Raw genomic sequence first — 23,958 nt, 5'->3', positions numbered from 1 at the left:
TCTCTTCCTTTTCCATTTTCAAGTTTGACATTCGTCTTTTTTTTTCTATTAAAAATCTAGAATATAATGGTTTAGTAGGTGGCAGAACTCTTGGTTATGGCTGGTTATTATCTAGGATTGCCGGCTTGTCTGAATTTTCATATTATCAATATTGTAGGCGTATTGGCCATTTAAAGATGGAAGATGGAAAAGTTTTTCAACATCCTCTACCTCTGAATCCGAGAAACTGTTTATTAGAGGTAGTTGATAACCTACAGGGTGATAAACATCAATATGTGGCATTGGATAGAGCCCTTTTTATGGCCCGATAGTGTATAACATCCAAATGGATGGCACCAAGATCTCCTTCAATTAAGGATTGGGTTTCTGCCATGAACCGTTCCTCTAAATCTGAAAAGCTTATCTATGCTCAAAGGGTTTGCACTTCAAAAGTCGAGCTTTTGTGGGCTCGGTGGTTGGATACGCCGGACTTAGCAGATGCCTCACTAGCTCAACAGCGAGTGTTGGACAGATGATCACGCTAGATAAATGTAATATATTTTATTTCAAATTATCTGTCACCTATGACACGTTATCGGGTTTCTAATTGTGGACTGTAGAGTGACTCTGACTGATTTGATGGTGCTTTAATGTAGATGTAAAGGCTCTTTTTTTTTTTTGAGGTTGGGCCCCTATATGCAGGGCCGATTCTAGCTTTCTGCTGCCTTAGGCGAAAATTGAAATGGCACCCCCCCAGATTTTGATTGACATCCCCCCTGGCTGTTGTACATCACTACCAGCCTCCTCAAACTCTTGCGGATTCGCTGTTGCCTTGTATTCCCTGGCATGCGCAGTGCAGTGATGAAGCCGGGCAGAGTACACCTCGCTGCATGGTGCATGCCCAAGTAGTACAAGGAAATGGCGCATCCGAGAAAGTTGTATCAGCCAGGGGATGTCCATCAAACATGTAATGGGGGGTTTGGAGGCAGGACTATGAGACTCTACAGGATAGCGGCACCGCCCAATGAGTAATTAGCATATAGTGTGCACCGTTTTAAGAGTTGATTTTATAGATTTTGCTGCATCTGAAAAAAACATACATTTCTTCTCCATCCAGTCCAGACTTCTATACGATTTCTGCTGGCTACAACCCATTTCTGCAGTTTGCCGCTCAGATGTCTTCAGCTTCACACCTTTAAAACATTTCTGCTCCTATAAACGACGATAAAATTCTCCCGTGCCGTCTGGTGGCAACGCAGACCTGCACTCTTCTGAGCAGATCTGCCGGGGCTGAACGATGCAAGCGGCGCAATGACTACATGGCTACGCTATCGTCGTTGAAAGGCGCTGATTGGCAGGGCAAGTCATTTTGCCCTGCCAATCCTAGTCATTGTAAAAAAAAAAAAGATGAAAAAGTTGGAAGGTACCAAAATTAAAACTCAGTCCATTCTCATAATGCCTATCTATAGATCATCCCGAGATCTACTCTTGGATATTCTTTGGGCATTAATCAGGACTTGCTGCCTATTTTTCGTCTGCAATTGCCTACGGAAAATACGCAGCGGAATACAATAGCAGCAAAGTGGGTGAGATTTAACAAATGTCATCTGCATGCTGCGGAAAAATTCAATCCAGAAATTCACCTGCGGTGCGTAATTTTAGTACCGCAGGATGTCTATTACTGCTGCGAAAAAGTGGACTGATTTCCTGCGGATTTTTCTACAGAAACGCTGAAGAATTTCTTACAGGGGTGGAAATGACATCACAGGAAAAATAAATATCACCATCACACAGCCCTTGAAAAAAATGCAGCAAAAATCTGCATTATTTTCCGCAGTAAAACACGCACAAAATGGAGAAGATTGTCTGCTAGTTGATGCGTAAATGCTGTGGAAATTTTCAGCAGCAAATCTGTTACGTGTAGACCAGTCCTAAAGGAGGACATGTTTGGTGGTTCGGATCATTATGATGCAATGAAACATAATATCAATAGAGGAACTGAGCCAAACCAGTTTCTACATATCCTACCTGCTTTATGAAAATTAAATGTTCCTTTCACAGTCGAGTGGTGTCCAGATCTATCAGGGATGGACTGAGAGTGATCTGGGCCCCCGGGCATTAAAACTCATGGGCTCGTTAACAACCGCTATAATAATTAATATAATTGGCTTGTGTAATTGCCCCTATCCGTTTTTTCCAGTATGTTTTAATTTTCTGCAGGCCTTGCACTTAAACTTTCTGTCACCACATTATAAGTGGCCTATATTGTACATGATGTGATCGGCGCTGTAATGTAGGTAACAGCAGTGTTTTTTTTATTTAGAAAAATGATAATTTTTGACGGAGTTATGACCTATTGTAACTTTATGTTAATGAGTTTCTGAATGGACAACTGGGCGTGTTTTACTTTTTGGCCAAGTGGGCGTTGTACAGAGGAGTGTATGACGCTGACCAATCGGCATCATACACTTCTCCCCATTCATTTACACAGCAGATAGCGATATAGCTATATCACTATGTGCAGCCACATAAACACACTATAAGGATGTGTTCACACTGAGTTTTTTGCAGGAGGAAAATTCCTCCTGCAAAAACTGCTCCAGACGGTTTTTGCACAGTGGTTTGACAAAAACTCGTCAAAACACTCGTCGAGGCGTTTTTTTTTCCTCTTTCTGACTAATTGAAATGGAGTTTTGGAGGCGGAAACCGCCTCAAGATGGGTCATGACGCTTCTTTTTACCGCAACGCGTTTTTTTTACTCGCGGTAAAAAAAACTCGTCCAACCCCCATTGAAATCAATGGGAGGCGTTTTTGAGGAGTTTTGCGGCGCGGTTTCCGTGTAAAAAAACTCCGTGTGAACAGGGCCTAACGTTACTCATGTGTCCTGACAATGAATATACATTACCTCCAGCAGTGACGTGATGTGTATTCAGAACCGTGACCACTTCGCTAACACAATCCCGACACTACAGCACAGCAAGTGTAATCTCGTTTGAAATGACAGTTTACAGCATAATCTCGCGAGATTACGCTTGCTGTGCTGTAGTGTCGGGATTGTGTTAGCGAAGTGTCAGGATTCTCAATACACATCACGTCCCTGCTGGAGGTAATGTATATTCATTGTCAGGACACTGCAGTAAAGTTATAGTGTGTTTATGTGGCTGCACATAGCGATATAGCTATATCGCTATGTGCTGTGTAAATTAATGGGGAGAAGTGTATGACGCTGATTGGTCAGTGATTGGTCAGTGTCATACACTTCTCTCCAAAACGCCCACTTGGCCAAAAAGTAAAACACGCCGAATTGTTAATTAAGAAACTCATTAGCATAAAGCTAATATATGTCAAAAAACACTGCTGTAATCTACATTACAGCGCCGATCACATCATGTACAATATAGGCCACTTATAATGTGGTGACAGAGCCTCTTTAAGAAGAGTTGTAACTGACAGACCAAGCGCCCCCTAATGCCCGAATGGTCCGTCTGCCCACGGCTCTCCATACAGTAGTAGTTCAGCAACATCATTTTGCTTGGACCTGTGTACTTGTGGGGATTAGGTACTTGTATTCACAGGAAAAAGAACAGACATTCTGATCCTGTGGAGTTGAATGGCTACAATGGGTTTTCTCATTTTACTGGTAGATCTAGTTGTTGACTATGGTCTGCTGGAGCAGACAAGTCGTATCAGGACTATTTCTTCATTTTTCTCTCAGGAATATTAGTGTATTGTATGGTAGGGACTGTTTGCTCAGATTTACCCTGTGTGAGGACTTTTCTGCTCCACTGCTTTTCCCGTGATCACATAATAATCCTGAATGGGCCGCTAATCTGGTCTGAAGCAGCTAATTCACATGCAGAGTTGTTCAATATCCCGTGGGTAAAAGTGAAATCTAGATTCTATGTGCAATCCATCAGTACACCCCGTCTGTACATATAACACTCCGCTATATTTATAAAATTAAATGTATTCAGCCAATTCAAGTTTCACTCATCACAAATTAATTTTAGATTTGCCTGCCATAAGGATAGATCATGTGAATTCTGACACGTTTGATGCCCCCCTTTTGAGAAATCAAAACAAATAATTGGTGAATCGATTTAGGCTTCATTTACATCTGTGTTGGGGCTCCGTTCATGGGTTCCGTCTGAGCTTTCCATCAAGGGGAACCCATCAACTGAAACCACAGGTGCATAGTGCACACACAGCCCCCTCCCTTGTACATAGTGCACACACAGCCCCCTCCCTTGTACATAGTGCACACACAGCCCCCTCCCTTGTACATAGTGCACACACAGCCCCCTCCCTTGTACATAGTGCACACACAGCCCCCTCCCTTGTACATAGTGCACACACAGCCCCCTCCCTTGTACATAGTGCACACACAGCCCCCTCCCTTGTACATAGTGCACACACAGCCCCCTCCCTTGTACATAGTGCACACACAGCCCCCTCCCTTGTACATAGTGCACACACAGCCCCCTCCCTTGTATATAGTGCCACAAAGTCCCCCCTCTTCTTGTATTTAGTGCCACAAGCCTCCCCTCTTCTTGTATTTAGTGCCACAAGCCTCCCTTGTATATAGTTCTATACAGCCCCCTGTATATAGTGCCACACAGCTCCCCCTCTTGTATATAGGGCAACACAGCTTCCCCCTTGTTCCACGTAGCGTACTCTACTATTGCATTCTGTCAAAACAACGGAACACTTATACAACGGTGACAAACGGAAACCATTTCCACCGGATCCGTTACCATTGAAATCAATGGTGATGCAAACTGGAACATATGGTTTCAATTTGGTTTCCGTTAATGCGTTGCTCAGATGGAACCCATGAACGCAGCCCCGACGCAGATGTGATCGAAGCCTTACCCGTTGTATTCCACGTGTTTACAGATTTGCAGGACATGTTTCAAGTTACTTTAGGTTTATAATCTATATTTGCCATTTTTGTTGAAAAGAAATAAAATATATTTTAAGCCCAATGTTTTAGCAATGGCAAAAATATAGTAGTAAAGACTAATGGACAGCAATTGTTTACTACACGGCCCTTCCATTGAGTCCAAAAGTTTTGATTCCTGTTAATATTTAGCAGTAGGGTTGTTATATTAAACGTGAGTAACTGAAGAAGAATGTGTCGCTGATATGAGAGAGTGGCTTATTCATTTGTTTTGACAGATCTTGGAACCTCTTGTTACAAGCATCATAATCATGAGATATTTATTTTTTTGCAGTATTTTTTAATTTTTTTTGGTTAGTGTTTTTTTATTATTACGGAATCATTTGATGAAAACAATGTTGAATATATAGGAGCTGAGGAAGAGTTGTCATCAGGACCAGAGGAGTCCAACAGAATTATTCCTGGGGAAGAGATGGCACCAGGATGCACTATGGGAAGAAGGCAAGCCAAATAATCATGGGAGTCAGTGTGATGATCTGGGCAATGTTCTGATGGAGAACCTTGGGTCCTGGCATTCATGTGGATGGTACTTTGACATGTATCAGCCACCTAAACATTGTGTGACACTTACCAAGTCCACCATTTCATGGCATACATCTGAACGGTGTATAATAAATAAATAAATAAAAAATAAAATATATATATATATATATATATATATATATATATATATATATATATATATGGTGTGTGTGTATATGTAATATATATATATGGTGTGTGTGTGTGTATATGTAATATATATATGTATATGTGTGTGTATATGTAATATATATATATATGTATATGTGTGTGTATATGTAATATATATATGTGTGTGTGTATATGTAATATATATATATATATGTGTGTGTGTATATGTAATATATATATGTGTGTGTGTGTGTGTGTGTGTGTGTGTATATATATATATATAGTGTATTTACTTTCAACATTGACTTGAAAGCTAACATGAAAAGACTAGAAAATTGAGCGCATATTGAAACTGATGACGTTGTACCATATAGAGGAGATGAGGTCAAGTATGAGGATATGAACACTAAAGAATCTGAAAACAACACAAAAAAGAGAGCCCTTAGGTACATGAAGACATTAGGACAGGGATTTGGGCCGGGTGTTACATGCCCCTTCTGCTCGTGCATGAAATGTTGTGCTTTGGGGATAAACAAATTGCTAATAACCAGGGCACTTATACAGTTACTAGTGCCCCTTTTTTTCTATTTATTTATATCTACAGTATGAAATTCTAGAAAAAACAAACTCTTGTCTTCAGGCCTAGGTACAAATGTCCTGTTACCAGCCAGGCCGTACACAACGTCCTGAGGCTGTCTGAAGGATCGGATGTGGGGGGGCCTGGGTGCCCCCTGGACTAAGGGCTTGGTCGTACTGCGTATACGAGTCCCAAATTTGATGAATCTTCTTAAATTATTTTCCATGTTGCAGTCGTATCTTGGGTGCATCTACTTCTTTTAAAGCTGTACAATCAATATGGCTGCCATCCCAGCTCCTACAGGCTGTTCTCATCCAGCTTTTCCAGACTCCAGAATGGCAAGTCTTCTTCATAATGCCGCGATACAGAATTAGAGGTTAGATCACTGCATCTAGTGGGTTATGCTATAAGAAGTAGATACCGCTAGACTGTTTATAGGTGTAATTCACATTTTCTCCACAGTAGTAGTGACGCGATGTGTGAACACTGACAGATCTTCACTTCTCTACAAGGACGGACAGATTTTGCGTTCCAAATAACTGCAAGTCTCCCGGTGTAAAATTTGTAATTGAGAACAAATGGGCAGGATGTTGGTGAAGGTTCAGACTAGGTCGAGATAATAGATGATCTTTAGATTAGGGAACGTTGGTTCATGTAACACTCTACAGACTGAACAAGACAATGATGAATGTCTGCACCTTATAACCAATGCAACAAAAATGGCCCCGGAACCGTGAATTATTCATGAGTGTTGTCCGAAGACATGCGTTCCTTTATGCGGCGCTCTAATGACGTCTCCAGTCGTGATATGTTGCTCTATTCTTCTCTTTATTAATCATGTAATCTTCAATTAATGTACAGCGCATAGTCCTATGACAAAATAGTAGGAACGGGACCTAAAATAAAAGAGTTCTGCTCGCTGGTAGATGGCAAGTACAGTAAAACATTCATTTCGACCATCAGAATATCGCATTGATTAAACAATCTCCTTAAGCAGCACTTTGGAGGAACTACATAGAATTATATATGGGATAATGTGTCCCTTACTGTACATTATAAGGATATTACAAGCCACACAGGACTTCTTTGACTACATAAAAGTAAAATGCCTCCGGCCAAGAACTTTTGTAGAGGTCGTGATGATTTAAGGTGATTTCTGTCCCCGGTAATAACGTCATAGTGTAGGAAGGCTTGTATTAGAATGAAAGGGTTTTCTACTTCTAGCTACCGAAAGCTGTAAAACTGCCTCATTGCTTCCGTAGATTTACAGCCCTGTACTTCATGTATACAGTAGCTCTGTATTGTTCACATTTGTAGAATTTACCTAATAAAAACAGAATTAAAAAAAAAATATGGAAATTGTGATCAAGAACAACATTGACCACCAGGAGTTTTGTTTTGCTTCCTCTGAAACGGACAGACCACTCTGGAAAAAGCTGAACGGAATGAACATGTCTGGTTGGTTTTTGTATTTTTTTTAACCTTTAGACCAGAATCAGACACAGTTTTGATGCAGTTTTTGGCCCAGTTTTTTTTTTTTTTTTTTAAGTCAAACACCAGAAAGTCGATGCGTCAGTCAATATTTTTTTCTTTCTTTTTTGGATTCATTTCTGGCTTTGGCGAAAAAAAAACCTGATCCAAAAACTGCACCAAATTGTGTGTGTGTGTGTGATCCTGGCCTTTATGATTATATAAACAAAAAAAGTTGTAGAAAACTCCAACCAGATGTTGTAACAGAATTTTGTATGTGGCCAGTACCATTCTACCCCCAACGAACCAAGAGCGGCTACCAAGAAAAAAAATCTTCATTCTAGAACCTGATGATCTTTGTAACATTATCCCTCTAGACTTGAGGCACACTTACAAAATACAGATTTCCCGAAGGCCTATATATATATATATATATATTAACCACTTCATAGTCACTGCTATAGTGAACACTCCAACATTAAGGTGTTGTGGGAGATAAGTTCTACACGCTCAAACTCTACTACATATATACAGTATATACTATGCACATGTAAAGTTTACACAGAGCTACTTTATTATTACATGGTTATTTGTCTTGGCAGCGTATATGGTGAAGCCATTTTCTAGCCCCCAGCTATCCTGAGCTCTGCTTAAACGACATATTTTTGAAGCTACGTTTGCTATTCATTCATACACATGTAGCAGAGGTGAACTTGTCATTTAATTCTTTGGGGGCTGTATAGTTTGGGTGTAAAGATACTGTATCTCTCTGAGCAGGTTTATTACATTACAGCTGTCCAGTGGTGGGCACTGACCTTTCAGCACTAGGATCTGCAATTTGTATCCTCCATGTCATCCTCTACATTGTTTGTATCTTCTCCTGTGCTTGTGTATGTTTCCTATCGTTTCTTTCTACACTGGTCGGATTTACTGCGGAAAACTGTGCAGCAAATCTAACCTAGATTCTGCAGGGAATTCCGGCTAAATGTCCGCGCCAAATTTATGTACCTGCGGTGTACGTTTTTTAATCCGCATGGTGTCAATTTATGGTGCAGGTTAAAAAATCTGCACTGCGGGTTAATTTTTACATAGAAATTTGACGCAGCGTCTGAGTAAGATTTGTTAAATCTCATCCAGTCAGCTGCAGATTTTCTGCTTGCAAAATCGGACGGAAGATGCACAGCAATTGCGCTACATGTGGAGGGGCCTAATGAGGATCGGTCACTTCTCCTGACATAGTTAATACTTGCATTCCCCATGAAATCTGAACTCTGTGTTGTGCTGTTCCTCTGTTACTTCTCCTGAAAATGTAAATGTATGACTACTGGATGTTACCATTCACCATGTCAATGGAGCGTGTCCCTACACACTCCGACACTGTCCAATCAGTGCTGCTGGAAACACCCCGTGGTGTCAAGGGGAGCGCTAACACCCAGTATTTGTTAAAATAGACGAGAGCTGGCAGGCTCTCTTTAAGGGCTTGTCCACACACAATGGAATTTCTGCAGCAATTCTGTTGAAAGTTGTAGACTTTCCGCTGCGGCAAAAACGCACCATTTCCTGCATTTTTTACAGCAGAAAATGGTTCATAAATTGCTGCGTTTTTCTCAATGCTGGGAGATGGTGACCTCTGTGCTGAAAAAAGAGCCGCAATTCTGTCCGCTTTCCGCAGCAGGAATTGACATGCTGCAGTCTGAAAATGACACACCGCAGGTCAGTTTCGACTTGGAATTTGTATGCAGCATGTTGATGAGATTTATTAAATCTCATCCACTATGCTGCTACTGTATTCAGCTGCATTTTTTCCATCCGCAATTCCAGACAAAGAAAACTTAGCACTTCCGCTGCGTCTGGACGATCCCTTAGGGCATGACCACACGTAGCGGAATTGCTCTGGAATCCGCAGCGTACACGTTTCTCCATTGCCTTCCACAGCTTTTTAGTAGGGTTCGTTTACACGCTGCGGACAATTCCGCTGCGGAGCATAGGCTGCGGTGCGGAATTTGGTGTCCGCAGCATACACTGGTTGTTGCGGACGTGTAGCGGACTCATTGCGGAATTTCTCCATTGACTTCAATGGAGAGTCAAAATTCCGCAATGAAGTCCGCAGACCATGACATTTCTTCATTCTGGCTGGACCTATGTATTTCTAGGTCTACAGCCAGACTGAGGAAGTCAATGGGGCTCCCGTAATTACGGGTGACTACGTGTGTGCACCCATAATTACGGGAGCGTTGCTAGGCGACGTCAGTAAATAGTCACTGTGGTGCTGAAAGAGTTAAAGGATCGGCAGTAACTGTTTCAGCACCCTGGACAGTGACTACCGATCACAATATAGAGTAAACTGTAAAAAAAAAAATAGAAGTTCATACTTACCGAGAACTCCCTGCTTCTTCCTCAAGTCCGGCCTCCCAGATTTTCAGACGTTTTTTTAACAACTAGCGCTTTTCACAGCGTTTTTTACGGCTGTTTTTGGAGCTGTTTTTCAATGGAGTCAATGAAAAACGGCTCCAAAAACATCCCAAGAAGTGACGTGCACTTCTTTGATGCGGGCGTATTTTTACGTGCCGTCTTTTGACAGCGGTGCGTAAAAATACACCTCGTGGGAACAGAACATCGTAAAACCCATTGAAAGCAATGGGCAAACGTTTGTAGGTGTAATGGAGCCGTTTTTTTCAGGCGTAATTCGAGGCGTAAAACACCCGAATTACGTCTGAAAACAGTGCGTGTCAACCTACCCTAAGAATTTCTCATAGGAGGGAATATCCCTGACATACGGCACCCAATGGGGCATCGTAAGGCCCTATTCACATGGCAGAATTTTAGCGGCGGATTCCGCCTCCCAGTCATTTCTATGGGAGTTAAATGCTTTCTTTTCCCGCTAGCAGATTTTTATTTTTTTCAGCTAGCAGGAAAAAAGCGTCCTCCCCGATCTTTGGGCGAATTCCACCCGAACCTCCCATTGAAGTCAATAGGAGGAGGAATCTTCCTGCTGACGGCAAAAATAATGGCGCGGTGGATTTTGAGGCGGGACCCGCTACGCAAAATCCGCTGTGTCAACAAGGCCTATGACGGCACTCGGATTTCTTGTGGCTCCATAGTACAGCGATGTAGGAGACGCTAGATGCAACCATACTGTCCCCTGTGCATGAGGCTTTAGTTTTTTTTAGCCTACATAGGACTCTGAAAATTCTTGGTCAGCGTTTTATTTTAAGATCTAATTTTGATTGAATTCACTGTACTTTCAATCGTATGTATGTAATCTCTAGGCAAATACATACCACTGACGGCACAGTGAAATGGCTATGCTGGCAGTTTTTCTGTGCTTTGTTATAGTATTGTAGCATTGAGTCATTCTTAATGCAATCTATTTTAATAATGTACTGAACACGCCAAACTAAACATACTGAGTACAAAGCACAAGTTCCTTTGAAGTTCAGATAAGTGGTGCCAACATTGTTCCATTAACTTCTTAATAAGGAGCGATTGTGCATACTTTACTGCTTCTGTGCACTGACGGCTCACACATCAGCCATCCATGGAAATTCCTCAAGTCAGATAGTTCTGCCTGACGTGTCACTGCATTTAAATACTTGGAACTCATTATTAGGGGGATGCTCTGAATTTTTAGACCTTATCTATCCTGTTCTGCACAGAGTACTCCAATATGAGGTCATATAATACTTGATACAATATAACAAAAGAAAGCATTGATTTCTATCATGAGATTTTGTGCACCTTCAGAGGCGCTGGACATTCTTTGGCAGAAATCATCACGTATCCTGAGCCTAAAGTAGTAGTTTGTATGGTAACTGAGGAACACAACCTTATTGCTAGACAACATACTTCTGTACAGATGTTAAAGGGGTTGTATTAGACTAGAAAAAAAAGGTTTCCTTTTTTTTTCCCAGAAAGAGCGCCGCCCTAGTCTATGGGCAGTGTCTGGTATTGCAACTCAGCACCATTCTCTTAAAAGTGGTTGTTCTGCAATACCAGATGCAACCTATAGAAGCAAGTGGTGCTGTTTCTTGAAAAAAAATATTATTTTTTTCTAATCTCAAACAACCCATTTAGCTGTATTTAAGAATTGGTCTAATTAATTATTTTAAATAGCTGTAAACAAATCCAGTATTCTTTTGTTTTGTTTTATTGCAACTGCAAAGATATAATGAATTGGGTTGAAAACACAAAATCTGGCCCCTCATACATTTACTAGTATTTAGATGTGAGGTATCTGACATAACTTGTCCAATATTTTAGAGCCCAGACACTAAATTAAGCAGCTTTGTCTGCCTCTAGCACAGCAGGAAGTTCCAGCAGGAATCTTAACCACCAATCAGCAGATTAATCTTATCCAGCAAATCAACTGCATATAAATAAAGCCTTGTGTCTCGGTGTCTGCAGAGTCCCTCAAACTCACAATACTCTCCTACAAAAAAAGATTATGCAGCCGAAAAACCCTTTTCTACTAAGAAGGGGAGTTATGATTTTGATTGACAGAGGCCAGGCTTCCAGGTTAGCTAATATTGTATTTGCTGTTTACAGTCTATTTAACTGGTAAAAAGGTAACAAAAAGCTTGGCACTGCTGTTCTGTAATGAGAGAGCCCCCTGTTCAAGGTGGTTTACAGAATATTACACTGGATGATGTGATTTATTAGACAAAAGGATATGGAAAGTTCTTTTCGAATGCTGAGATTAATCTTGGAAAAGTCTACACCAAATAGACAGCTCAGACAAACTAATCATCCAAAGAGTTGCAGGAAATCATAACTAATATATTAATGCCATCTGTTTTGTGTAGGCAGCAATATAACACTACTATCTGAAAGACTTTTCCGTTAAGATCTATCTTCCTACACAAGGTTACTTCATAACGAATACTTTCTATGGTACTATATAACCAACTTTTTACATGGTTTTTTCTCCTGCCCTTTTAACTTTTATATGTCTACTGCATGGGTCGTGTTTACAATGTCCTTGGATAACACCAACGTTGAGGCTCGGTTATAAACGTATAAGAAACATTATATCAAAAACCATGGATCCTGCAAGATTATACAGTCCGAGTTGTAATATAATGGACTACTACATTTTATTGGTTGGCATTGACTTGATAAAAAGGGATTTTATAGGACACTAGCTTTTATACCCGGCGTTGCTCGGGAGGTTGACTTACGGTATAGATGGCGTTCGTCAGAGCGCCATGCACATGCGTCAGACACCGGCGCCATGTTGCATGATGCGGGACTCCGCGCACGCCCAGTGCAGCATGAGAACACCCCCCAGCCCGTGCACAACGTACACGCGCATGCCCAATGCGACGGCCGGGGGCAGGACCAAGCACCACACCTCCCATACCCAGTGCGCATGGGGCATACACCAGGAGAAACATGGCGTGGCTCCCTGCGCATGCGCAGTATGATGGGCGCCTGACGCTTCATGTCCAATAACAGAGGAACAATGCAGCTCCAGGGAAAGTGAATGTGTGTAGTGTTGTATGCAATGACGGCAATGTGTGCCCCACTTCTAATAATAATAAATGGTACATAAGAAATGTGTGTTATTAGAGGTTGGAGATGATAGAAAGAATCCATTACCATCAATATTATGTAGGAATAAAGACAACTTCCCCCTTGGCACATCCTGTTAGTATGATCCATTTTAAACCAATGAAAAATCGGGCTTCAAATAAACTTTCGAAAATATATATAAGATCATCTTGGTTCCTTTGAAATGAATGGTACAAAAACTGTCAAATTGTTCATGATGCTGATACAATACACACATACATCAACATACACAGCCATCCAAGGTGTTTATATGTGAATTTTACAAGTACAGTGTAATGAGAATTACTTCTACAACATTGAGGATCCTAAGAAAAAAAAACCATCACAAATTTCAAGTCAAATATAACCTTTACATTTGTCAGGAAATCTGGGCAATAAGCTCCACCGAAGTGAAGAAAACTCTCTCTTACCACTTCTAAGTAACTCATGTATAAGTCAATGCCTTGAAATGAATCTAGAAACCTAATTCTGGTATTATCCAACCAGCGACCATCCTCTGTGCACTGTTCTGTTTCTGCCTTTTGGAACTCATCAGCCTGTATTAGGGACCCGGTTGACTACATGAGATTGGACTTTAGCATCCTCACTTGAATGCGTTTTTTCCTTAAAAGACTTATTATTTGTACAACTCCTGTCCATTTGGGCTATTACGACATATGGATTTTATAGAATGGGGGTCTGCTCAGGATCCCCCGCCATTAGCAAGGGCAGAGAGTGCCGTAGCATGTATTACACGGTCGCCCATACATTTGAATGGACGCCATGTAATTCCACATTTCTCGCAGTTTCCAATGGACAATCCTTTAAGAAGAACCTGCAAAAATAGGTAGACATTTGGCAATGTTCCCTGAGAAAAGTATGAAATTATACAAACCGTTCAGTAGCTCTACCTTTTGCTGGTTCTTGAAGATAATATTATTAATGGAGTCCTATAAAACCCTGGAAGATCGTCCATTGGAAATATTCCGCTGCCGTGTCATCCGTCCACCAATGAAGGATATCTTGTCTCCGTAAACTGTTTGATGTTCATCAATCTCCATTTTTGTGAACTACAGGTTATCGCTTCTGGTGTTTGCATTTTCTCATGCCCTAAAGCAAAGTTTTTTTTGTTTTGTTCTGACAGTAAAAAGGATTGCACTGTAGTGTTCTCCTTGTAAACCTACCAGCAATATGAGAGTCATCCATCTATGTCATCTTGGCTCATTCTCTCATACAAACATCTGTGCTGCTCAGAATATTCCGATCTGCTCGGGGTGGTTCCTCCTTTTAACCACTGTTATTTACTGATCTGCACATGTTGGCTTCCAACTTTTTCATGAATAAGAGGTTTAGGAGCGGGCTAGTTGTGCATATTGGCTGATATGTGTGTTATCTAAGCTTGTGTGTACTGTCAACAATCTTGGGTAGGCTTTAGTCCCTGTGTCTTTGATAATAATACTGGATCATGAATTACAAGATATGTTCTTCTAATGGACATATATTTTAACTGCTTAAAGGGGTCATTTTATCACAGGCATTGCTGGCATTCCTAGTATATGCCACCAATGTCTGATCATCTGGAATCCAATTACTGTGCCAATCACTAGAATAAAGTGATAGTGTCGCTAGGATAACACCGCTTTTTAAAGAGGCTCTGTCACCACATTAGAAGTGCCCTATCACCTACATAAGGGATCGGCGCTATAATGTAGGTGACAGTAATGCTTTTTATTTAATAAAACGATCTATTTTCACCACTTTATTAGCGTTTTTAGATTTATGCTAATGAGTTGCTTAATGCCCAAGTGGACGTGTTTTTACTTTTAGACCAAGTGGGCGTTGTACAGGGGAGTGTATGACGCTGACCAATCAGCATCATGCACTCCTCTCCATTCATTTAGGCAGCGCATAGGGATCCTGCTATATCCTTATGTTCTGTCTTATACTAACACATTAACAATACTGAAGTGTTTAGACAGTGAATAGACATTCCACGGGATGTCTATTCACAATCTCTGCACTTCGTTACTCTGTCTGTGGTAGTTATAGCAGAGGAAGCGTAATCTCGCGAGATCTCGCTGTAAATGACAGGTTACAATGAGATTACGCTTCCTCTGCTGTAACTACCATAGAAACAGTAACGAAGTGCAGAGATTGTGAATAGACATCCCGTGGAATGTCTATTCACTGTCTAAACACTTCAGTATTGTTAATGTGTTCGTATAAGACAGCACATAGCGATCTAAAAGGATCCCTATGCGCTGAGTATATGAATGGAGAGGAGTGCATGACGCTGATTGGTCACTGATTGGTCAGCGTCATACACTCTGTACAACGCCCACTTGGTCTAAAGTAAAAACACTCAACTCATTAGCATAAATCTAAAATCGATAATAAAGTGGTGAAAACAGATCGTTTTTTAAAATAAAAAGCATTACTGTCACCGACATTACAGCGCCGATCTCCTTATGTAGGAGATAGGGCACTTATAATGTGGTGACAGAGCCTCTTTAAAGTGTCCGCCTGGTCATATAATGGCCATCTGGGGCTATGTTAGTCAAAATGGGTGTCATAGCCGTCAGACCCTCAATAGTCCTAGCGATATGCCACCAATGTCTGTGATGCGTCAACCCTTTTAGGAGGGCCAAATGTCAAACGGTTCCCTCTTCAACCGGCAGCTGTAAGTCAATTTGTCAAACTGTGGTGGCTCCGCCCCTTTTACTAAGCTCCACCTAGTTTGTGGAAAAGTTCTATGAGCAAACGGCATAACGGTCAAAAAATGTTTTCACAAATTGCGACTTGCCATTTGCGGCTTTTCTACACCAGATAATTGGCGTAGAGCGATTTGATGAATTCAAAACTAAGTTTTTTTTTTTTAATCCTGGGAAGTTGCATTATATTGCAGTTATGTGCTGAAAAAAAATTCATTATCACTTGTTCTGGATTTTTGGATGCTGGATTCATGGATTTTTGGGTACATTATATTAAACCAATAAGCCATTTGATTTTTTTTTTTTTTTATAATGTTTTGAATACTTTTGTTATTTTGTAGCATAAAGTTGTACACTGGGGGCATATTTTGATAACTGGCACAATTCTTTTGCTTACAATGGGGACATTTTATTTTTCCATGAAGCATATGTACACATTATAGGAATACATTCAATAGAGAACTATGTGCACACTATATGAGTGCATTTTTCCAGATTTCATGCTCATTTATTTATTTATTTTCGTGAAGGAAAGGGAACAAAATGGCACAATAATTATAAAGGTTATAATTTGGAAGCTGCGGTTTCTAGTTGCTAAAACCATGTGGCAGGCTGGCATGGAAGCCATGAAAATACCACAATATGTGCATTTCTGACTGAGCCAGTATATTTTTGTTGACAAAGTGTTAGCTGATGAATGCCGTGGAAATGGAAGGTTTTCTAAAATAGCGGGTACGTGCCTTTTTATTATGGCTGGGAAAGCCACTAAACCGTGAATGAAATCTGCTTAGAATTAGTAGAGGCTTGTGTTTCCAGTTTGTCTCAGAGAGAGAATACAAAGTGCCAGTAACTTCATGGCATTGTAACGCTGCGTCATAGTATCCATTGTAGTTTTCAGTGGGCTGTGAGATGTACATGAAAGCAATATGTATTTATATGTAATACATAAGAATATTTTGTTTGTTTTTTAATATATATTTACTGCAGCTGTGTGATGTCATGAAAGGAAAAAAGCTAAACTTTCAACTCAACTGTTGATAAACCATGTGATTTATAGAAAGACAAGATCCAGGATCAAGTTCTTAGGAGCATACGGCATACTCTATACATTTAACTCCATAATAAGACTGTATGCATCAAGCTCCCATACTCCCTCTAGTGGCAGTTGCAGACAGGCAGAATTTTATCTTTTAACTCTGTCTATGCAGGGGATTTGGAACTGTGTATCAGAAAAAGGGTACTCCTGACTTCTTTAAAGGTATATTAAGAAATTAAACACAATTTTGGAGCTAAAGGGTGTATTCACACATGGTAGATTTGTTGCAGATATTTACTGTGACTGTGTCATTCATTTGAATGGGGTTTGTAGAAATCCATGTGGTTGCTGCCAAAACAATCCAATTTCAGATGAATTGCGCTGATTTTCAGTAGCATATTTTTTTTTTTTCAACAAATCTGCCACCTGTAAATATTCCCAAGATCGTCATGGTGTTAAAAGGGGAACATTGACTTTAAGGCTGGGTTCACACGACCTATTTTCAGGCTTAAAAGAGGCGTATTATGCCTCGATTTACGCCTGAAAATACGGCTCCAATACGTTGGCAAACATCTGCCCATTCATTTGAATGGGTTTGCCGATGTACTGTGCTGACGACCTGTAATTTACGCGTCGTCGTTTGACAGCTGTCAAACGACGATGCGTAAAATGACTGCCTCGTCAAAGAAGTGCAGGACACTTCTTTGGACGTTTTTGGAGCCGTTTTCTCATAGACTCCAATGAAAACAGCTCCAAAAACGGACGTAGAAAACGCTGCGAAAAACGCGAGTTGCTCAAAAAATGTCTGAAAATCAGGGGCTGTTTTCCCTTGAAAACAGCTCCGTATTTTCCGACGTAATTGCAGTTATCGTGTGCACATACCCTAAGGGTATGTTCACACGGCAGCCTCCGTTACGGCTGAAATTACGCAGCTGTTTTCAGGAGAAAACAGCTCCGGCATTTCAGACGTAATGGCAAGTGCAGGTGCTTTTCGCTGCGTCCATTACGGACGTAATTGGAGCTGTTTTTCCATGGTGTCAATGGAAAACAGCTCCAATTTACGTCTCAAGAAGTGACAGGCACTTCTTTGACACGGGCGTCTTTTTTTACGCGCCGTCTTTTGACAGCGGCGCGTAAAAAAAATGACCGTCTGCACAGAACATCGTAAAGCCCATTCAAATGAATGGGCAGATGTTTGCCGACGCTTTGGTGACGTATTTTCGGACGTAATTCGAGGTTAAAACGCCCGAATTACGTCCGTAAATAGGGTGTGTGAACCCAGCCTAAGGCTTTTTGGCCTTCCACCTGTGGGAGGCTTCTTATAGGTGGTTAGGGCCTGGTTGAAATTGAAATCTCCAAAACTGCTGTACCTTTTGTCTGGTTTGTTGCATGCTTAGGCTGGATTCACACGACCATTGTAAAGGATCTGCCAGGCACAGGGTGGCAGGCTTAGGAGTGGGAGAACCTATCACAGCCTGGCCAGACGGAGCTAGCTCCCGCCCTCTGTCTATTTATACCTGCCTTTCCTGTTCCTCCTTTGCTTGTGATTCTTCTCGTTTGGTTTCCTGGCCCTGCTGCAGCTTCTTGTACTATTGTCCTTGCTTCATATTGACCCCGGCTTGCTGACTACTCTCCTGCTCTGCGTTTGGTACCTCGTACACTCCTGGTTTGACTCGGCTTGTTTACTACTCTTCTGCTCTGCGTTTGGCACCTCATACTCTCCTGGTTTGACTCGGCTTGTTCACTTCTCTTGTTGCTCACGGTGTTGCCGTGGGCAACTGCCCCTTTCTCCCCCTAGCTCTGTGTACCCTTGTCTGTCTGTCGTGCACTTATTGAGCGTAGGGACCGTCGCCCAGTTGTACCCCGTCGCCTAGGGCGGGTCGTTGCAAGTAGGCAGGGACTGAGTGGCGGGTAGATTAGGGCTCACTTGTCTGTCTCCCCACCCCCGTCATTACAACCATGTTACGTCCGTAATGGACGGAACGTATTTCGGCCGGAAGACCCGGACCGAACACCCTGCAGGGAGTTGGGCTCCTAGCATCATAGTTCTGTACGATGCTAGGGGTCCCTGCCTCGCTGCAGGACAACTGTCCCGTACTGTAATCGTGGAACTAATGTCCCGTACTGAAAACATGGAGAGGCAGGGACTCCTAGCATCATACATAACTATGATGCTAGGAGCCCGGCTCCCTGCAGTGTGTTCGGTCCGGGTCTTTCGGCCGAAATACGTTCCGTCCATTACGGACGTAACATAGTCGTGTGAATCCAGCCTTACCGCCCTACTGGTGACGGCTACTTCTTTCTTTCTGTGGCTGGCTTCTGCTTCAGATGTTTCGATCAGTGCGCACGTCGACAATTGTGACTAATCTGGGGACCGCAACCTGGAAATCCACCTAATAAAATGTATAAATCCATGCGCGGGTTAAAGGTAAAGAGCGTAGAGATTCCTTAGACCCCCGCACCTCATTGGTAAAAGAATCCACTTCTCTAGTGAGAATCGCAACACTCTTATGTGGCAGGGCAATGGTTGAGCCATATCAGGCACAAGAACAATGATGTGGTAGCAATCTCTACACCCTTATAGCTATGCCCCTGTAAACCACCTGTTTTACCAGTACGTTTTGAGGGTGGAACAGTGGTGCATGGACATGTAAGGATCAACATTACTAATCGTGGACATAGAAACTCACAATGCCTGAGGCGCATTAAGTTCTGACCTAGACACAGCCTTGCAATTGTCTGGGAGTCTGGTTTTGCTGAATATAGGTTACAAGTAGCCAAACATTACTGATCACTGGATTATATGTGACAACAGAGGTCTCTCTCCAAACAGCGGATCGTATAATGTATGAACATTCACACAATTTACCAATAACCGTAGGGTTAGGATAGTATTATGATTTTCCTCTGTGCCAACAAGAGATTCTATTACGTTACATCACAGGTCAGCCGAAAGTGATTCAGATTTTCTTTTCAGTGGTAACCATCAATTATAGCAAACCGAGGCTTCAAAGTTGTGAATGCAGTTAAAACACCTACATTTATTATACTCTAAAAACACTTAAAATCAAAGTTAGTGTAAAGATAAAGAAGGGATTAGGTGGTAAACATCAGTTCAGAAAACTAACCAGGGCATGACTGGAGATTGTGTAGGGACATGAAAAAAAGAGTTTACGTTGCTCAGTAATAGTGGAAAACAGGTCAAGTTATAGGCTATGGAAATCCTGTGTTTTTTTTTTTATTTTTTTAATCTATATTTCAGGTAATTAGAAAAGGTTTTTTTTTAAATCTATTTTTTTTAATTTTTTTAATTAAGTTCTTACGATACAGCGTCTTTATTTCGTTTTTACATAGAAGCTATATCGTTCGCTATTAGCTGAATCTGTCAGTAAAGTGAACTGACGACTTGGCTCAGAGCAGGTCCCGTGTGTCTCTAAGGGCTTATTTAGATGAACGTGTAATACATCCGTGCAACGTGCGTGATTTTCACGCGCCTCGCACAGGCCTATGTTAGTCTATGGGGTCGTTCAGACTGTCCGTGAGTTTCACGCAGCGTGTGTCCGCTGCGTAAAACTCCTAACACGTCCTACATTTGTGCGTTGTTCGCGCATCATGCACCCATTGAAGTCAATGGGTGCGTGAAAATCACGCGCAGCACACAGTAGCACTTCCGTGTGACGCGCGTAATTCGCGCAACAGCAGTAAAAAGTATGCATGAAAACAGAAAAGAACCACGTGCTTTTCGGTTTACAAACATACAAACAGAGTGTCATAATGATGGCGGCTGCGCGAAAATCACGCAGCCACGCATCACCTAAAACATATATATATATATATATATATGATGACGATGACATACGTAACACACTCCATTTTGACAAGTTGTTGCCAATAGTACAAAGCTCCTGGCCCTGTGCCACATATTTGCATTATTTTAAATTTAAAACCTCTTTTCCTGTAACACTGATCCTATAGAAACGGGGAAGTAGAAGAGCGTAAAAGTAGGTAAATGTAAACCTTGTATAGCAAAGCCGATATATTTGACATTCAGGGTGTGTGGAAAGATAGATGATGAACCCCTTGGAGTTGAGTGAATCTGCCAAACTTTTGTCTTTTCGGTGACTTGTCTTTCCTATATTTCTTTATATTAATCTGTATTCCCCCCATCGAAGATCATAAGGGCAAAACTTTGGATCTGTGTTTTAGCCCCCGTTTTTTTTTTTTATATGAGGGAAATACTGTTCCACAATAGTAATTTTCACAGATTCGCTCATCTCTAGTTTCTGTGGATAGTTGCCATCAAGCAACTGTAACCGTGAAGAAGACTAAGCTAACGAAGAGGAAATGCTGATAACCTGGGGCAGTTACATGGACTTGCCAGTCAGCGGGATTTCTTACCTTCATTACACGGAGTATAGACTAAATGTGCAAAATAATATTTTATGGTCTAAATGTGCAAAATAATATTTTATGGTCTAAAGTTGATCTTAGTCTTGACTGCATGATCACTGTTTCCTCCAATGGTAGATGTTGGGCCACGGACATTCTCCTTCTATAGACATGAGATTGTTGGCACATCATGTAGAAATTGGCAGAATCTGGCAGCAAAATTCCTTTTTATGACCAGCTTCACAGTTAAGGGGTTGTGTGTTTTGGATAATTCCATTTGGCAGAAGGGCCCATTAACAATAAACCGATCACAGGGTATCCCATTGCTTAGACCCCAAGTGATCAGTGCTCTATAGGGTAACCCAGTAGCAAGTGTTCATTTCCCCTGCCGTGCCACCACAGGGGAAATAAAGCATTACATTAAGCATTCTTATTGAACGTAATTCCCGGTCTGTGTAATGGATGGATGTGTAGGGTCCTCTAGAATGAGAGATTCTCTTTGTAGCTGCTCTTCACTTTGGCTAATAGACAAGTGTCTCGAATGGGGGACCCACCTCTATTGATTCAGATTTCCCTTCAAGGTACAATGGACTTTGGTTCTTAAGTATTTACATTCTCTACGTATTGATTTGTATCCTATTTGACAAACCTAAAGCATCTGATGATTTTTATTCCATTTGACTAAACTAGTCCCAGAAAATCCTCCTAAAAAAACCTGCAGCAATAGAGCTGTTACAGGAGGCTGCCCCTGGAGCAACATCTCTAGTCATCTGAAGTCTATGGTTGAGCTGTCAGATTATACTCATTCTTTCACGTATGATTGCTCTTCTGCTCTGTGATTCAGCTATGAAATCTTATAATGTACATGAACAGGGACTGAGGCTAATTGTTTTACACACTGCAAGCTAGAAGACCTTTTAATCATGGCTGTGGTTCGTACCAGGCAAACCTGGGCAGATGCCATTGCTCACTAGGCTTGGGTTGGCCATGGCAATCTGGATCAAATTGTTCATTCCATGTCAAGCCGTGGGTGGTGTAGACAGGGGTAGACTCTCTTGCTGAGGGCCTACATACACCTGGATCTGTCCTTGCTTCTAGTTGGCTAATTTGGTAGAGGCAGGAAAAAAGTCTACTTTCAAGGCGCTCCTGTTCCTTGGCATGTTACTTACTAGAAAATAAAAAAACATTTAAAACAAAGTTTCTGTTCCCGCTAAAAACCACATCCGAAGTACGACCAGCACAGGAGTGCCTTGAAAGGAGCCTTTTTTCCTGCCTCTACCAAATTGTCTTTGATAACGGGAGAAGCATTGTTGAGCCAATACCCGGTGTCAACTCCTAAGGCCCGCAGGCTGTGCACCTTCGAGTCAGAGACTCAACACGCATTAAAATCGTGTTGTGCTGATGAACTTGCACAACTTAAAAAGGTCATCGATAAAAAATAAAAAAAGTCTGAACACTCATTTTGAAAAAGCATATCATTAAAACGATATTACCTTAGAGGAGCACCGTTTTTCTTTCCCTTTTTTTTCCTTCTAATTGGCTAAAGCACTGTGTCCATGCTAAGGATAAAATAAGGTACAATTAGGTGATAGATCAGCCGTTATTGTGGAGATTCTTATAATAAATTAAATACAATACATACCACACAACAATACATTATAATGGTAGTGTTACTATTTCACACGTGCAAACACTATAAATGATCACAGATAAAGAAGAGGAAAAACGAAATACACAAAAAGACACGAGCGGCTTTTCGACTTTTCTGCTATTTGTATAACGCAGACTGCTGTGGAATTAAGTGTCCGCTCATCACTTTGATTCTTCCTTAGGAGGTGCAGTTTGTCAGTCCAGATCCTGCTGATTCAGCCTCATATTGATTGCTCGGGATTCAGGGCCTGCGCACCTGTCAAGTCCTCTTGCCCTCTGTATCATTTCATTTCATGTGTATGTTTAGTAGACTAATGACATTTCTGCAAGGATGTTTAAGGCCAGCTGCTCCCTCTACTCTAAAGTCAAAGAGTCATTTCCTCACATGAGCACACCTTGGACTTTTTAGTATCTAGCGGTAATGTGGCTTCGTTTTACCGCTGATACTCCTACAGTATTTCTGTACGTTTATGGGGTGATGGAATAGGTGAAAAATACAATTATTAGTGTGTTTATTATGTGTTAAAGGGAATGTGTCATCAGAAAAGTACATATTGTTTAAATCAAGTTTTTATGTTAATTATGAAATTTTTTTTGTGTAAATTTGTTATCGTTTAAGAAATGTTGATTTTTTTAAAAAAAAATGTTTTTTCAATGTTACTATATTATTTAAAAAAATGAATCCTGAAATCTTGCAGTTCACTCTGGCCTCTGAGCCTCCCAGCCTCCCAATGGACAGACACAAATGGTGGCCATACACATTAGATGTATGTTGGTTTAATCGACCTAAATGTCATGAGGATCGGCTGACTATCTAATGTGTATGGCGGTGTCCCGACTCTCTCCCGTCGGCAAATGTAGGGGGAGAGAAGGGTTCTTTTGTTTGCAAGGAGATAGGCTGATGCCAGAGGAGTCTGTCAGCGCCGTTACTCCTCCCTATTGAGAACACATGTACGCTTTGCTGATCTGGACATGCATGTGTAGGTTGGGGGGGGGGGGGGTT

At 41.3% G+C, this 23,958-nt stretch overlaps 1 protein-coding gene across 1 annotated transcript in view; it reads left to right on the top strand.

Moving 5' to 3' along the window:
- Nucleotides 1-23,958, top strand: part of LHFPL6 (LHFPL tetraspan subfamily member 6) — a 179,070-nt gene that overhangs the window by 5,746 nt on the left and 149,366 nt on the right. The window lies entirely within an intron of this gene.

Source organism: Rhinoderma darwinii, unplaced genomic scaffold (assembly GCF_050947455.1).
Source record: "Rhinoderma darwinii isolate aRhiDar2 unplaced genomic scaffold, aRhiDar2.hap1 Scaffold_121, whole genome shotgun sequence".
NCBI classification, from domain to species: Eukaryota; Metazoa; Chordata; class Amphibia; order Anura; family Rhinodermatidae; genus Rhinoderma; species Rhinoderma darwinii.
This window is presented reverse-complemented; position numbering and strand designations above follow the sequence as displayed.